General features: G+C 37.6%; 1 long non-coding RNA gene across 1 annotated transcript in view; it reads right to left on the reverse strand.

Moving 5' to 3' along the window:
• LOC116558255 overlaps positions 1 to 15,083 on the reverse strand; it is a 31,608-nt gene extending 16,525 nt beyond the window's left edge. Inside the window, exons 1-2 of the long non-coding RNA XR_004271921.1 lie at positions 14,922 to 15,083; positions 9,061 to 9,191 (exon numbers count right to left, since the gene is read on the reverse strand). This is a non-coding gene — a long non-coding RNA (uncharacterized LOC116558255). The remainder of the gene's footprint in view (positions 1 to 9,060; positions 9,192 to 14,921) is intronic.
• Between the last annotated feature and the right edge of the window lie 2,342 nt (positions 15,084 to 17,425).

Consider the following 17,425-nt stretch of genomic DNA (forward strand, 5'->3'; position numbering starts at 1 on the left):
AGGAAACAGAGAAAAATTAGGTGCAAGAGGGATAATATTTTGGAATTTCTCCAGATGTATCTTGTTTGTGAGTGAACTAGATTTCTGTCTCTGCAGCTTGTCCACCATGATGGCTTTAGGAGACGACAAACGCCACTTCAGAAAGGATATGAAAAGAGAATATGTAAATAGGATATAAAAAGAAGTCCTTTACAGGTGTGAGAAAGAAGCGGGATGTTTATCTTTCCACACCAGTGGACTGCAAAAAAAGGAGACAGAAAAGAGAATTGGAGAGGCAGGTTTTTAGTATATGCATCCTGCTAAGTAAAGTCCAATGGAAAGTCCAATTTTTCCCTATCACTGTTTGGAGCACTGGGGGAAAAAAGACCATATTGGAAGTATGTGAGGTGAGACACTAGTGACAGTCTTGGTCCTATGGGTTCTGAAAACTTCCTTGAGCCTCGACAAGCAGATGCATTGGTGCTAAGAAGACAAGAGAATTGGTAGAGATCTGAAGATGCATAGAGGCTGTAGAGAGACAAAAGGCACAACCAGGGGCAAATGGTCAGGATGAGAGGGTGTGCCAGAAAAATGCTCCAAAGGCCCACATGGACCGAGTGACACCTCATCTCGGGGGCGACCAAGCCATGCATGGAGAATCCAGAGGGCTCTGGCATGCCTTTCCCTTGCTGCCACATGATTACATCAGCCCCAGCCTCTGGGGAGAGAGGGGAAGCTGGAAATATCCAGCATTGGGGAAGAGAGGAATCTGGGAAGATCCAGAGGAAGCTGGGAAGATCCTCTGGGGAGAGAGAGAAAGCTGGAAAGATACAAAAGTAAATGCGTCGTGGGGGAGGGAGCCCATTTAAAAGAAAAGAGGCTTTAATACTGAATATTGACAAGTATAAGAGTGCTGCCATGCACTGGTATCCAGTGAGGTAGATGTTTATGAGGAAGAGTAGATCTATTATAGAAAACAAAGAAGCTGCATTTGTTCCAAATATTTGAAGTAGTATTTGAAGTTTTTATCCCTACTACCTGAGGGGCATACCTAGCTCACCCAGGTGTGAGGGGGCATGACTTCAGCCTCAATCCAGAGCCCTAGGGCAGGGCTTTTTGCAGCATGCCTAAGCCTCCTGTTTTTGAATGTCAGCAAAACTTACAAACTGTTGCCACATATAAACCAAGATAGCTTTGGATATTGCCCAAATTAATATGGATTCTGTAAGAATTAGAGCAAGGGAGGCATTCAAGTTTGGGAAAGGAGGAAATTTGTCTGACCTGAGTTCAGGAAAGGAAGGTGATGGCATACACTCGAGGGACACATGGGAAATGAGAAGGTGAACTCTTTCTCGGTATCCCTTCTAGGGTGAACTCACAGAGGTTAATCAAGTGCTCAATGCAAAAAAAAAAAAAAAAAAGAAAAAGAAAAGGAAGAGGATCAGCTTCTATGAACTCACACAGAGTAGGTTGTGGGTGGGCTTTTCCTCTGGGACCCACTCAACTCCCATTTGTGTTCCCAAAGATACCACAGGAATAAGAACAGTCTGGATTGAAAGATTCAAAACATGGTTTTCATATACCCATTAAACACAGCAGGGGACTTTGTCCCAGAGGAAAAGCCCGCTCACATACTAAAAACACATACCCACCTTTCCCACCCTTAGTCCTTGTATCTAGAATAAAGATAGACTATTTTGACTACATTTTCAAGATGATCATTTCAGTTCTTCAGTTTGCTTTTACCTACTTAGACAGACCTGAATGCAGCACGTGAAAACATGTGTCACTGATATTTTCTGCTGCTTTTCCTTTGTCCCAGAAGAAAAGCCCACCCACGACCTGCTTTGTGTGAGTTCATAGAAGCTGATTCTATTTCTTTCTTTCTTTGCATTGAGCACCTGATTAACCTCCGTGAGTCCACACTAGAAGTGACACCGAGAAAGAGTTGATCTTCTTATTTCCTATGTGCCCAAGTGTCCCCGGTCACCTTCCCTTCCTGATCAGATTCCCCAAGCCACCCATTTCTGAAGAGGAAAATGAAATCTGACAATAAAAACCTGATTAAAAAGCTGGAGGCAAGGAAGTAGAAATGAAATAATGAAATATTTTAGTCAGAAATGGACTCTGATAATTTTAAGATAACAGAGCATTTATATAATGCAATTCTGTCTAGTACTATTATAAAACAGTGAGAAAGAAACATTGCAAGTATCTCTATTTTAGAAGAGGGTTAAGCAACAAACTAAAAACACATACCCACCTTTCCCACCCTTAGTCCCTAAATCTAGAATAAATATAGAGCATTTTGACTAAATTGTCATGATTATTTCAGTTCTCCAGTTTACTTTTACCTACTAAGAGAGACTTGAATGCAGCATGTGAAAACATGGATCTCACTGATACTTTCCGCTGCACAAATGCAGCATCAGTCATGATTATCCTTAAACCCAGGAGGGCTCCTTTGGATATAGTAATATCATGTTAATTCCAAATAAGATGCAGTTTCTCTCAAAAGTCCTCATCTATGAAATAAGCTCCAGAGATTTTTAAGCAAGTCGGGTAGGCAGGAAGTGATATCCTTGTAATGGATAAGGGGCCATCGCATGCAGAGAATAGAGATAGGCCAGTTAGATCTATGTCTAAGATGAATATCTCCTGCCCATCCAAGTTGTTTCTACTTTGGTAAACTATTGACAGAATTGAAATAATTTTTAAATCATTAAAATAAATAATTCATCCCCTTTTCCAGGTATGCACCCTATCAAGTATTTTTTAAAGGGTGAGGTCTTACTTGGGTGAGGAAGAAAATAGAAATGAAAAAGGTGGGAGTTGAGGGGAGGGTGGTGAGAGAAAGAGGAGAAATTTAAATTATCTGACTCTGAGGTCAAAATACTATTTATGGGGAGAGTTCATTGACACAACATCAGCAGAATGTGCAGTTTGATTCTCAGTTCTCCAGGGCAGTGCTGGATCTGTGCTATGCACATGTGCCCTCTCTCACTACTCCCCCTGTGACCCACCATGTGCATTTGCTGGTTTAGGAGAAAGACTTGGCCCCTTTTTAGAGAGAAGTTCACTGACTCACACACAACTTGAACTCAAGACCTTGCTCTCATTGATTCTGGACCAGCTCATCTCTGTTTTGCTAGATAAGATTGCATTAACCAGGCAATATTTTTCTCAAACATCAACAGGAGAGGAAACATCAAATTTAACACAGCCAACCTATTTCAGTGTTTAACCTAAATTAATAATGTAATTAACAAATGTAAGTAAGTTACATTTTTGAGAACATGGTTGAGGATTTTTAAAAAGGTAGTTTTTCCTTCCTACCCTTTTCCTATCCTCATTTGTAGGTGGCTTATTTTCTTTGGACCTCAGTGCATGCTGCGAACTCCTTTCCCTCCTGGTCTGATTCAGTAGCAGAATATAAAACCTTTGTTTTTAGGTCTGTGTTCCAATTTGGGTTAGGATTTGAGTTCATTTTTGAAGTAGCCACCTAGAGATTTCAAACCATGAAATCAGAAATTCTCACAAGCAAGTGGGCATTGTTTGCCCTATTGCTTAATGCCTTATGCCCTCTGGTGGTAAAATCAGGTGACCTCCTATATTTTTCTTTGAATTCTCCAAAGCATGATATTTCATTAAAATAAGACAGCTCTCTCCCTTTCTCTGCCATTGTGGTGCATGCAGCTAACTCCATTCCTCACTGTGTCTTCCCACAAGTTTTTTAGTATCAAGTGATTTCTGGCCAAGAAATAAAAGCAAAATCATCCCATTCCCTAGTGGAATCAGATGAAAACTGTAATAAGAACATGTACAATGCCAAGAGGAGACACTGGAGAAGAACCCAGCTGGGTCAATAAGGACTTGCACATGAGTTGGCACTCAGATTCATGCTGTATCGGGGTCACTGGCATCTTGCAATATCAACTTGAAAATGTTGCCACTATCCGTACTGTCGGACATGTTTTATTGAAAAAATGATTTTTATCTTTGTTTCTGTGCTCTGCACTGGGTTGGTTCCGTAATAAACATGTGAGAACTTTTGTTTGAAAAAAAAGTTAAGACAGCATTCATCCTGATTAGCAAGTTATTGAAAATGTGTATATACATATATATGTATAAACACATATATACACATTATATGTGTGTGTGTATACCTATGTGTGAGTATATATGTATGTATGTAAGTGTGCAGGTGCTCTGGTTTATTTAACTCTAGGAATATGAGGTAACTATTGAGTAGTGATGAGTCTTGTGATCTATAAAATGGGCCTATCCTTTGTAGAGTAAGGATGCCAGGCCTTTATACCCAGGCTTTTGGAATAGAAATGAAGCTCCCTAAATCTGTTGCCTAGAAAATCGTATATCTGTACATAAAATTAGAGAATAAGATGCTTGAATTCTCTGAAGTAAAATTATAACTAGGATTAATTTACAAAAAAATTACTTAATTACCCAGGTCATATCCTCTCAAAATAGGAACAATAGCAGACAAGTTAAAACAGTGAGTCAGAGCGAAGGAACATATTGATCTGGGGGACAATTTATGGAATAAATGTGTTTTTCCATATGTACATTTTAAGAATGTATTTAACTTTTTATTTTAAGAGACAAAGTTTACTTTTGTGGCCTAGTCTGGAGGGCAGTAGTGCAATCATAGCTCACTGCAATCTGAAACTCCTGGGCTCAAGTGATCCTCCCATCTCAGCCTTCTGAATAGCTGGGACGTACAGGTATGCACCACTATGCCTGGTTAGTTTTACATTTTTATTTCTGTAGAGATAGGGTCTCACTATGTTGTTCGGGCTGGTCTAGATTCTCCTGACCTCAAGCCATTCTCCATCCTCTGACCTTAGCCTCCCAAAATGCTGAGATTACAGGCATGAGCCACTGCACACAGCCAACATTTTTATTTTGAGAAGAAAATATATTTTGAGAGGGTTTTAAGTCATCTCTTCTAAAATGAAGTTTTGTAATCATAGGTAGAAAGGTTTTTAAATACCTTTTCTTTCTTTTTAATATTTTTATTACCTTTTTATTTTGAAATAATGTCAGACTAAAAAAAATTGCCAGTAGTACGCAGAATTCCCATATACCTTTTACTGAACTACTCCAAGTGTTAATATTTTACTTAACCACAGTATAATTTTCAAAATCAAGAAATGAATATTGAGATTAATATTAATATTTATAATATTAATGTCCCATTAACCCCAGACGTTATTTAACATTTGCCAATTATCATGTTAATATCTATTTTATAGCAAGGATCCAGGTTATGATTAAGTTAATAATGATTAAATTCAGCTTATACATATTTGGTAAGACTATCACAGAAGTGGTATTGTGGGCTTCTCAGTACATATATCAGGGTCCATTTTGTTGAATATTTCTTATTATTGGTGATGTTAGCCTTGAATACTTGGTTAAGGTGGTGTCTGCCAGACTGTCCCACTGTAAAGGAACTGTCTTTATCTTTGTATTTAATACGTACTTTGTAGAGAGTGACATCAGGACTAGGTAAATATCCTGGTTCTTATATATTGCCCCACTCATCTTCAACTCGTGATTTTTTTTACTTTAATAATTTATTTGACATTTATTAATTGTAATTCTACTGTAAAGAAGAGGTTTCCCTTCTCTCCCATTTGCTAGTTATGCCATTACTGATGTATATCAGTATGCAGTCATGAATACATATTTTATTCTATAGGCTATAATCCATTATTACCATAATTTACTTAGTTCTTCAAGTTGTCTCAGAATTGACCATTGGGGGGCCCTTCAATTGGCTTCTGTGTCCTTTCAACATGTGTCCACCATTTTGTTCTTATTACTTCTTTTCTTTCTGGCACAAGATGTTCCAGGATAATCTTACACAGTACTTTCCCTGCCCCAGCCATGAGATCAGTCATTTCTCAAGGATCCTTGGATTCTTTTATTAAATAATGTCATTGAGAAACCAAGATCCTGCATTCATTGCTACTGGTGTCATTACTTTCAGGCCCTCTCATCAGACAAAGGTAGATGAAAACCTGTGTTTGTAATAAACACACATACATACACATGATCTAAGTCTCTATCTCTGTATCATCTATCCATCTATCTATCATTTATCTGTTAACATGAGTTCATACATTTGATTCCTGTTTATCCCCATCTCTCTCTCTCTCTCTCTCTCTCTCTCATATATATATATATGTGTGTATATATATATATGTATATATATATAATCTTCTATCTATCACCAACAGCTCATACCAATACATTTGATTTCAGTTCAATACTACAGGGTTAATTCTAGCCTTCCTCCTTTCCTTACTAGTAACTCATTTCTCTAAAAGTAAGAAATCTCCCTCTTGTTATCCAAAGATTATTTACTTATTGAACAATCCTAAAATACACGTGAACTAACCCATGCCTCTTTGGGGCTAGGGAACTTGCAAACTAGCGTACAATGTTTGTGTACGTTCCTGTTTGTCTTGGGTCTTATAGAATACATACATTGTATTGATAATACATTGGGTTTCAAAGTTACCTTCAGTTCATTCTTTTCTTCCTTATCCCCTTCAGTGTGGTTTGTAATTTAGTTAGGCTCATTTGTTATTGTTTGTTTTGAATTTTAGGTTCTCCCTTCATCCTGCTTAATTTTAGTCCTTTCTTTATATTTTCAGTATATGAAACATTATCATGGTTTCTTAAAGTCAGAACTGTACAAAGAGTTACACTCAGAGAAGTGTTTCTCTCCCACCCCCATCATCCCCTGCACCCCTGCTCCTTCATCTTATCCCTATATATAAGCAATCTTAGTTTCTGGGGTAACGTTTGTGTATGTGTGTTTTCAGTTTCTCTTTCATAAAAGTTGACACACAATCGATACTCTTTTGCATTTTTTTTCTTTTTTACTTAATGTGTTCTGAAAAACAATCCAAATTGGTTCACAGAAATCCTCTATTTCATTTTCTCTTAGAGTCTGTAGAGGTACAAAATTTGTTTAACTCTTCTCTTATGTTTGGATATTCACATTGTTTCCAATATTTTGCAAAAACAAACCCTGCCACAATTAATAACCCTGTGCAAATGTATTTTTGCCTTATTGGAGATGTATCTTCTGGGTAAATTCCTAGAAGTGGAATTGCTGAATTAAAATTAAGTGTATATGTAGTTTCTTAAGCATTGCCAAATTTCTCTCTAAAAAGCTTGTACCAGTTGACATTCTCACCAGCAATGTGTGAGGGTATCTCTATCTGATTGCTGTATTTTAAATGTTTTGCCAATCTGATAGGTGAAAAATCATATCCCTATAAAGTTTTAATTTGCATTTCACTAGTTATAAATGTATGGTGTGAAATATGAATCTAAAATTATTTCTTTCCAAATAGCTGTCCAATTGCCCCAGAACCAATTATTAAAATTTGCTTGCTCTAATAATTTTGTGATGTCACTTATCATATACTAAATTTCCATACGTACCTGGGTTGATTTCTGGGCTTTCTAATTTACTCTATCAGTCCATTTGCCTATTCATGCACCTACATACCACACTCTTTTAATTATAAAGACTTTATAGTATGTTTTAATGTGTGATATGGCTAGTTCTTCTCCTAGTTTTTCTTTTTAAGTGTTTTCTTGGCTCTTCTGCAGTGTTTTTATATCCTTCATAAATGCTTTCCTCATACAGGTTTTGCACATTTCCTTTTAAGTTTATTCACAAGTGTTTTATGTTCTTTGTTGTTACTATAAATGAGAGTTTTTCTGTTATTACATTTCCTAAATAATCATTTTTTATATATATAAAATAAGTTCTCTATGTAATGTTTTTATCCTGCGATTTTATATTGTAATAACTTATTGTTTTAGTTAATGCCCTTTCTTAACTTTAACCAGAAAAACATTTGTATAGTGTTAAGCCTTTGAGATTTGATTTATTTGTTATAGTAGTTAGCTGAATCTGACAAATAAAAGATATGCATAATTTTATTACCATCTTAGAGTAAAGATATTAACACCTAAGACCAGAATTTTTTTTTCTTTTGAGATGGAGTCTCGCTCTGTTGCCAGGCTGGAGTTCAGTGGTACAATCTTGGCTCACTGCTACCTCCTCCTCCTGGGTTCAAGCAATTCTTCTTCCTCAGCCTCCCGAGTAGCTGGGACTGCAGGTGTGCACCACTACGCCCAGCTAATTTTTGTATTTTTAGTAGAGACAGGGTTTCACCATGTTGGGTGGGATGGTCTTGATCTCTTAACCTTGTGATCCACCTGCCTCAGCCTCCCAAAGTGCTGGGATTATAGGCGTGAGCCACCATGCCCAGGCAAGACCAGAAATATTGACAAGTTTTCCCAAGGTCACAGAATAAGCAATGGACAACACTGGTTTTTAAATCAATATCCTATGTTATTAACAACTGCATATTACTCTCTCCTCAAAGTGTGAGTTCCTGAGCTTTTCTGCTAGCTTCCATTTGAAAGAGAAACTAAGTTCATTCTCCATCTGTCTTTGTCTACTTGCAGTTCTGTTATTCATTGTAGGGAGATGTATGATAGGGCTAGTTCTTCTAGTTTTTTTTTAGGAGAAGGGAGCAGAAGGGAGACTGCTGGATGAATAATAGCATTGAAGTGGACCCATAGCTACATAAAGTTAAGAGTGTATGATCTTCGTTGTATTTTATAGACATAGAAAACTATACAAGATGTAGTTATAAAAATAACAAAATCTCAGCACCAAACATTCAATTTGTTCCCACTATGCAACAAGTATGATCTTATAAGAATGAAAATGATGTCATTCTCCTTGTTTAAATCTTTCAATAGATTCATGTTTGTGAATAAAGACAAAACTCATTTACATGACCTCTGCTTTACTATCCAGGCTCAGTTCCATGCCTTGTACTGATTGTTATCATGTAGTATTTTGATCACTTATTTACTTCCCTGTCTTGTAAACTCTTGAGGACAGAGGGACTCATTTAATTTTGGATTCCAGATTCTGGTGCCTTGCCTAACACATAGTAGGCACTAATATATGTTTGTTGAGTAAGCGAAAGAATGAAGAAATAAATATTGGTTTCCTACCTTTCTTGATTTCATGGAATATGCTTATCACTTTTTTAGAATATTTTCTTCTTCCCTGCATGAGGAATGAGTTTTCTCTATCCTCAAGATTGGCACCATCATGAGCTGTGAGCTGTCACGAACCTTTCAAACTTTGAAGAGAAACATCAAATGAGTGATCTGAGATTCTTGTTTCAAAGAAAATAATCAACTGATATATTTTTTCCTACCACTTACATTTTGTACTCTTTATGGGAATGATTTTGCAGTTGTTGGGATAAATAATCCTCAGTCTTTTATAAAATGCAACCTTAAAAGTTTTATTTCAATATCTCACCCTGCCATTTCTAAAAGGCACTTTCTCTCAAAAGTCTGGGCCAACCCTGGCAATAAATATTTTATAAGTATCACATGTAGTCTCTAAACTAGTTTTCTTGACATTTGACAGTAATAAAAGTAATTGTTTCTTGAGCCTCATCTGTGCATTAGACACTCTTGTAAGCATATAATATATAATTTACTTTATTTAACAGATATTAGTTTCACCACTCTATGGATGGCAAAACTGAAGCATGAAGAGGTTAGGTAATGCCCAAGTTTCCTTAAACACAGTCAATAATAAAATGAACTGAGATTAGAATTCAGGGGAACCAATTCAAGAGTCCATGCTTTAAAACTGCAGTAGATCACTTTCATCACTCATGATGCTTTATCTTAATTTACCTCCTAGAACATGTAATGTTGTTTGTGTGCTTCATGTACACCTATTTCCTCTTCCAGATAAGACCCTAAGAGCTTCTTTTGGAGGAGTGTCTTATTTCTTCAGCCTTACAATGTTTAAAATAGTGCCAGACATATTGTGTGGCCATTTCATATATACTTGCTTAATTGTTTTGAAAACTGTGTTTAGGCTGGTCATGGTAGCTAACACCTGTAATTCCAGCACTTTGGGAGGCCGAGGTGGGTGGATCACGAGGTCAGAAGTTCGAGACCAGTCTGGCCAATATAGTAAAAACCTGTCTCTACTAAAAATACAGAAAAATTAGTTGTGTGTGGTGGTGTGCACCTGTAATCCCAGCTACTCGAGAGTCTAAGGCAGGAAAATCGTATGAGCCTGGAAGGCAGAAATTGCAGTGAGCCGAGATCGTGCCATTGCACTCCAGCCCGGGCAACAGTATGAGACTCTATCTAAAAAAAAAAAAGACAAAAAGGAAACTGTGTTTAAATTCTCCTCCTTGTTTTAGGTAATTGTATATAGGCGTTTTAACAAGTTAAGATAGAGCAGCATATTTTAAAAATCTCCAAATTTGTTTACTCAAGAAATAAATGTATGATCGTGATTATAATAGATGTAATAGGAACTCAGTGGGGTAGAAGATCCCCACAACATCATCCACCTCCTGTCCTTCCTCGCTGTGTTTCCAGGTGGATATAACAATGCATTGATGGATACAAATGAAACGGGGTGCCCTGTGACTTGATTGATTTACACCAACACTGGTTAATAAAGCATTCACTTAACTCATTCTCTGTTATAGCTTCCTCTGCTGAGGGCCATGGCTCTTCTCTGAAGGAGGGGTAGGAAGCTTGTTGTCACTATATGAAGGTGGAACTGAGTTCTTCTTTAGCCCTAGGACAACCCCAATTCAGCTTGTGTACAACAACTCACCTGGGATGATGAATGCCTTCCCCTACTGAAATGACTCCCAATGGTTGGAAGGTTAATGTATTCCCTCATGCCACAATGAGTGGGGTTTTTGGGGGGACATGGTGGTACTAATCATCAACCTTGAGAAAATAGCAACTTGTTATTACTGAGACCCTCTGCCTTTTATGCAAATAAACCCCAGCAGGCTACCATTTAGACATGCTTGTACATGTCTAAATTTACTGAATGTGTGTTTCTAAATATATGTTGAAAGTTACAGTTCTATTATTTTCCCAAACCTATGTCAAACTCAGGAATAGTTTGCAAAAAGAAAAATAAAAGGAAAGTCTAAAGAAAAATAATTGAGTATATTAAATTTCTTTATCAAGTCTCCATACTATAAGACTATGTCTTCTTAGACGTTTTGTCACATTATCTTCTTTTATTAATAAATGCCTTTTGTGCTAATCATTTTGGGTTATAAAAATAATATATGTTCATGGTAGAGTTATTGGAGAATCAGAAATGTATTTTTAATTGTTTAATAATTCATAGTCTCTTCATTGGAAAGTTCTCACTGTTAATATTTTGGTGTATTTCCTTTATCTAAATAGATTGATGATAAATAGATTGAAATATAGAAATGGAACAGTTATTGATATGCACATATACATACAGTTTATTTCCACTGACTGAGCCTTATCTCATAAACATTTTTCAGATCACTTAAGATTCCTCAATGACCTTTTAGAAATGGTTTAGGATGTTTACTTTATAACTATATAGGGTTCTATTTAATGATCTGACAGTGTTAGATATTTCAGTGCTTTCACTGAGATGAATGCTAGATTAGTCTTCTAAATCCTTTCTGAGTGAGAGAGAAGAGTACATCATAAACTGCATTAAAAAACAGAGGGTGATTTTCTAAAGAAAGGGAGGAACTTTCCTCTGTCCAATGAAATTCAGAAATTAAAAAATAAAGAAAAACAAATTCTTTTCTGTAAAAAGCTCTAGAACCTTGATGCTTAGCAGAGCTTATCAAAGCGATTCAAGCCTAATGGGGACCAGTTTGTGTCTGAAATCCCCCTCCACTGCACAAGGACAGGACAGTGACAAAAGAACACATTTGTCAGATTTTTGGCTACTTCATTGTCTTAAGTCAAGCTGCAAACATCACAAATATAATTTTGCATGCAGTATTTTGGCTGTTCATGGTGATTAGCAACTGGTGGGAGGACTAAAGGGAAAGAAAATTGGATAAGAAATCAAGGGATGTTTTCTGAGCCTTAAAATTGACACAGTGATATTATCTCTACTTTTGCAAATAATTTACCTTTCTTTGTTACTGTGCAAAGTCAACACCTGCTTTGAGATATAGTTACTCAAAGAAAAACAGTGACTAATTTGGTGGCCAAAATACCATAAATTGAAAGGAATTCGATTAGTCCTAAAAGAAACTAGACTGGGGTATGCAGCAAGAGAAATAAAGATTTCACTTTAGTATTCTGTACAATGGAGCATAAAAGGCTTTTATAGCATGCAAATGTACATTAAAATAGTACACCTATCAAATTGAAAGGATTAAAATATTGCACGTGGGCAAGGATGTAGAGAATTGGATGCTCTCAGTGTTAGGAAAGCACAGAGCAGTTATGTAATATCTTCTAAAACTAACAGTCTGTGTGTCCTCCAATGGCTTCTAGGGAAGCTTTGACCTGATTGTACAGGAAACACGTGCAAGGGCAATGTTGCAGCATTGTTCAAGATAGATCTTTTAAACAAGCCAAGATTCTACTAACAAGAAAACAGATAGATACATTTTGGAATAATGATTCAGTGGAATACTATGTAGCAGTGAAAATAAAGTTATGTGTATCAACATGGACAAATCTCAAAAATGTAATGGTGAATTACCAAAGCAAGATATGAAAAGATATGCAAAGCATGTTACCATATAACATCTAGGGACACAAAGCAATACTCAGTATTATTTGTAGATGTCTATGGAGTGTAAATACAGAAACATCATGGGAAGATAAGCGTCAAATTGAAAATGTGTTTACTCTTGGAGAGAGAGAGAAAGAGAGAGACAAAAAGAGAAAGAGGAAGAGAATTGGTTTGAAAGGTAGTACATAATGAGCTTCAACTTTATCTTTAACCTTTCATTCCTTGTGAAAAATCTGAAATAACTATGAGAAAATAACTATGAGGAATAACATGACAAAGCTGGAATGACAAGCACATGGGCGCTTATTAGTTCATTCTAGAGAATTTTCTCTATCCTTGAGCTATTTCATTTAAAACGAAGTTTTCAAGGTCATAGAGCTAAGAGTGGCAGAATTTGTATAGCTTTCTTTTAGGAAGCCTTATTTTTTGAACCTCTTTAAGGGACTCCCAACTATTTAAAAGAGAGGAGTCATGTGAGTGCGTAGTTGCAGTGCAGACTACTGACTGAGACCTCCTGGTGTGGAGAAGCCAAAGAGCCTTGGCAAAAGTTCTGGGTTTAACACAGTCCATCTTGCTGGCCTTTCTTTGAAGATGCTGTGCCCAATGGCTCAGCCGCCTTAGCTACTAAAACTTTCCCACAAGTTATCTTATTATCCTCATTCATTAAGGTGACAAGGAGCAAGATTTTCTCTAGCACTCACATGTGCATCTGGGGTCTGTCTGGATCTAGCCACAGTGGAACATCCCCTGGTCTCCTGAGTGTACCCTGTGAACTGCTGCCCCTCACCTCTACCTTCTCAGGTTCTGCCCATTTTTTAGAGCCAGCCACATCTCACAGCCCCATGGAGGCTGTCCCAGATGCTCCAAGCCTATGCAGTTGCTTCCTTTTCAGAACCATTATAGCAGCTCATCTGCCACTTAGCATGTGCTGTCTTTTATTTTAGGTCTTCTTAAAACCTAAGAATCAATACACTTTAAAGCTAGAAGAGGTTTTACAGAACACATAGTCCAATTTCCTCCTTCTGCTGATGAGAAAATGGAAACCTAGCGATACCTGGTAAATAATAGAACCAAGTCTAGACTCCACCCCACCTTTGCCATTATCTGGTATCACTTCACTGTGATATGTGTGTGTCCTGAGAGAATATCAGGTTCTTTCTGGACAGTGACTTGTTTGAATCTGGATCTTTAATAGCCATATGCACACGGTGACATGGTTACACAGGGCAGGTGAAAGAGAAATAATTTCTGTGTAGAACAGAGTTTAAAGTTTAAAAAAATTGTTAATGTATTTCAAACGCTTAGGTATATAAAGTTTCCTTTAAAAAAGGATTAGAAAGCTTCTATTGGTCATATAAGATATTGAGGTGTTTCTATCTTTGTTACCACAAGGAAAACAAAATTAATCGCTCTTAACTTTGTTCCCTTAATTCACTGCTAAGGGCGAGCTCAGAGAGGATTTATATGGACCAGTTCTGACCATTGTAGGCTAAAGACATTTCTTTGAATTTCAGCAGAGAAACATTCTCCCGTGTAGCCCTTTCAACAGTTAAGTTGAAGAAGCTTAACTTTGTAGATATTGTTTTTAATTTCATTTCAGGAAAAAGAGCATTAAGAAGTCAACTTAATAAGCAAAATCATTTAGACAACTTAACTTAATTTGGCAATATGGATGGAAAAAAATAGAGCAAAACAAAAGCAAATGTAAGAGTACATATCTGGAACAGAACCAGTACTGTCAGCAGGAATTATGCAATTACCAGTTTTAATTACATTTAAAAATCAGCCCAAATTATCCAAGACCTATGATATATGACATGGCACTCATTACCTTGAACAACTTCTCTGAATTCATTTTAAAACTGAGTACAGAACCCCTGGCATTTTCTTCCCAACTTGTCCACGTGTGATCATGTTAAGAAGAAATTTCCTAGAACAGTTCAATCAAAACTTACTGTGAACACTCTCACGACTTAATCAATGTTCTACATGTTCATTTCAGGTTATCCTGAGATCTCAGAAAGGGTTTGTGAGCTTCCTGAAATAGAGAAAGTCTCAGAGGAATTCATACTCCTGAGCTCAGTGGAGACATTCCAGCCATACGGGCCTCCTTCCTCCTCTCCACCTCAGCCTTCCTCCTTCCTCTTCCTCCCTCACAGCACAGCTATGACAAACACCACGTGGGTTCTCCTAATTCCACCCACAGGAGCTAAAAACCTAAAGAAAACACATTTATTTGTTTAAAAATGTACTTTACAGACAGCATTTTCATGAAACATGTTCTCACCCTCTTTGTGCTAGTTCGCTGTATCTCTTCCTTCCAGAATTGTTCCTTCCCAAATGACTACAGTTTTTGCTGGCATTTCTCTGAAAGTATACTCAAGATCTTTTCAAGAGTCAGAAAAGCTACCTGAAATTGCAGGCAGCTTCCTGTTGGGCGTACGTTTTGCAGAATCCACGCTTGGTGTGCAGAAGGTGGGCAAGGTGTTTGAAAAAACAGGAAGCACCTGTGAGTGCGTGACTTTATTCCTGGAAGCAGAAGGCTCCCTCTGAGATGGCTCTAGATGCTTCCTGCTGTTTCACCTATGAGCATTTTGCAAGGCCTTTCAGTACATTGGGGGCTATGAACAGGCTTCCAAATGGCAGGATTATTTGGAAAATCTGGGACATGGTGGAAAGTCACAGGTTTCCTATTTTTTTTTTCATGCAACTTTCTTTTTTGTTGGGGAGATATTGATTGATATGTGTGGAAATGAAGGTAGCCTTTTAATTGCAATGCAGAAGTGAAAACCAAATGAGGATTAGAAAATTGTGTAGCTTTATAGGTGATTATTGTCATAAGAACATGTTTTAACTCATTGATTCCTTTATTCAGTAAACACCATCGAGTGCAAGGCACTGAGATACACCCTAGGAATCCACCAGGGACAAAACAGTGGTTGTTTGAAGTTTCAGTCCACTGTTTCGGTCCCAAAATCACCTACAAGAAAGTGTTGTATTTCACATTTGCATCTTTACATTTGCATGTGTCTGTACAATTTAGTGATATGTTTAATCGAAATGCCACTGAAATAAGTCTCCTCCTCTGTATGAGGTACTCTCAACTGTTGGTGGGTGGCTAGCCCAGCTTGGGCAGCCCCTGATTGCCTTTTCAGGTTATGCATTTGGTGGCATTAGTGGCTAATTAGTTTAATCCTGTTCCTTGACTGGAGAGGTCACACCTAATTCCCATCCTGCAAATACACTATTGGCTGTAGATAAACTGGATTGCCACATGTGTCTGGATTATTAAAGAGCTATTACTGGTCCCTGAGGAAAAAGTTTCAACAGCTTCTGTTCTACAGTTTTTCGGTAGCTTTATTTTCATATCTGAGCATTATCTGGCACAGACTAGGGAATGTAGCTCCCTCCCTCTTTTATATGTGTGTGGACTCAACGAGTCATGTCATGGCCAGTTTGAAAATGTCCAAGTCAACAGTGCTGATTTGTTGGTAGGATACACCAAAGAAAATGCAGAGGGGCTGGAGAGAAAGAAGCCTAGGTCTAAAGTTTAGCTCTGCCACTTACTAGCTGTGTGAACTTGGGCAAGTCATTTAGCATTTCTCCAAGACAAACTATTTTTTCATGTGGAAATAATTCTCATACTTACACAAGCAAGTATCATGAAAACTAAATTATATAAAACATATAGGACATTATGTCATACATATCCCCAGGTTCTAGAGGTGTATTAGGATTTGAGCCAAGAGGCATGGGATTGATCTTGGAAAAGTCACCCTGGCCCTCTGTGGGTGCCTCTAGCATAAAGGTTGAACATGTCCTGTATTGAGTTCCTACACATGTACTGAACACCCATATATGGTAATCACTGAGCCAGAGACCAGTGACACAGACAGAAGTGTCGGGTTCCTGTCCTCAACACAAATGAAGTTCCTCTATTTGATATTGGTTATTGGAAAAGGAGAGGGAAGATTTTCTAAGGTTAGAATGAAATTCTGAAGTTATTAACTGGCTGCCAATCACTGCTAAAGGGCACTTTCCATATTGTGTTATTAAGAGCACCGGCAAACATGGGCAGACTAAGGGCCATGACTGGCTCTTCCACTTATTAGATGGGTGACTTTGGGCAAGATACATCATTTTGCTAAATCTCAGTGTTTTTTTCAAAGTGTGAACAATAGGAGCATGTTCCTGACAGGGTTCTTGAGAAAATTAATTGAATGAATAGAGGAGAAACAGAGAGAGATTTTCTGTCTCCAACATATGCAAATGCTGTTTGCATATATATTACTCTGTTTTCCCATTGCTATAAACACCCAAGACTGGGTAATTTAAAAGGAAAGAGGTTTAATTGACTCACAGTTCCACATGGCTTGGGAGGCCTCAGGAAATCTATAATCACGGTGGAAGGAGAAGGAAAAGCAAACACCTTCTTCACAAGGCAGTAGAAAAGAGAGAGAGTGAAGGGGGAAGAGCCCCTTATAAAACCATCAGATGTTGTAAGAACTCACTCACTACCAGAACAGCATGGGGGAAATTGTCGCCATGATCCAACCACCTCCCACTACGTCCCTCACTCTATTGCCTTCACTGGTCTCGAACTCACGGGCTGAAGTAATCCTCCTGCCTCAGCTTCCCAAACTGATGGGATTATAGGCATGAGCTACCTAGTGTGTCAGTCACTATATTAGGCAATGGAGATACAAAGACAAAAGAAAATTCTGGACTGCAGTTGAATTAGGAAAACACAAATAAACTTGATTAGTACATGATGAATGTTATAAGAAAAGT

The sequence above is a fragment of the Sapajus apella genome, unplaced genomic scaffold (assembly GCF_009761245.1).
Source record: "Sapajus apella isolate SASKATOON/1434 unplaced genomic scaffold, GSC_monkey_1.0 scaffold2, whole genome shotgun sequence".
In the NCBI taxonomy this organism is placed as follows: Eukaryota; Metazoa; Chordata; class Mammalia; order Primates; family Cebidae; genus Sapajus; species Sapajus apella.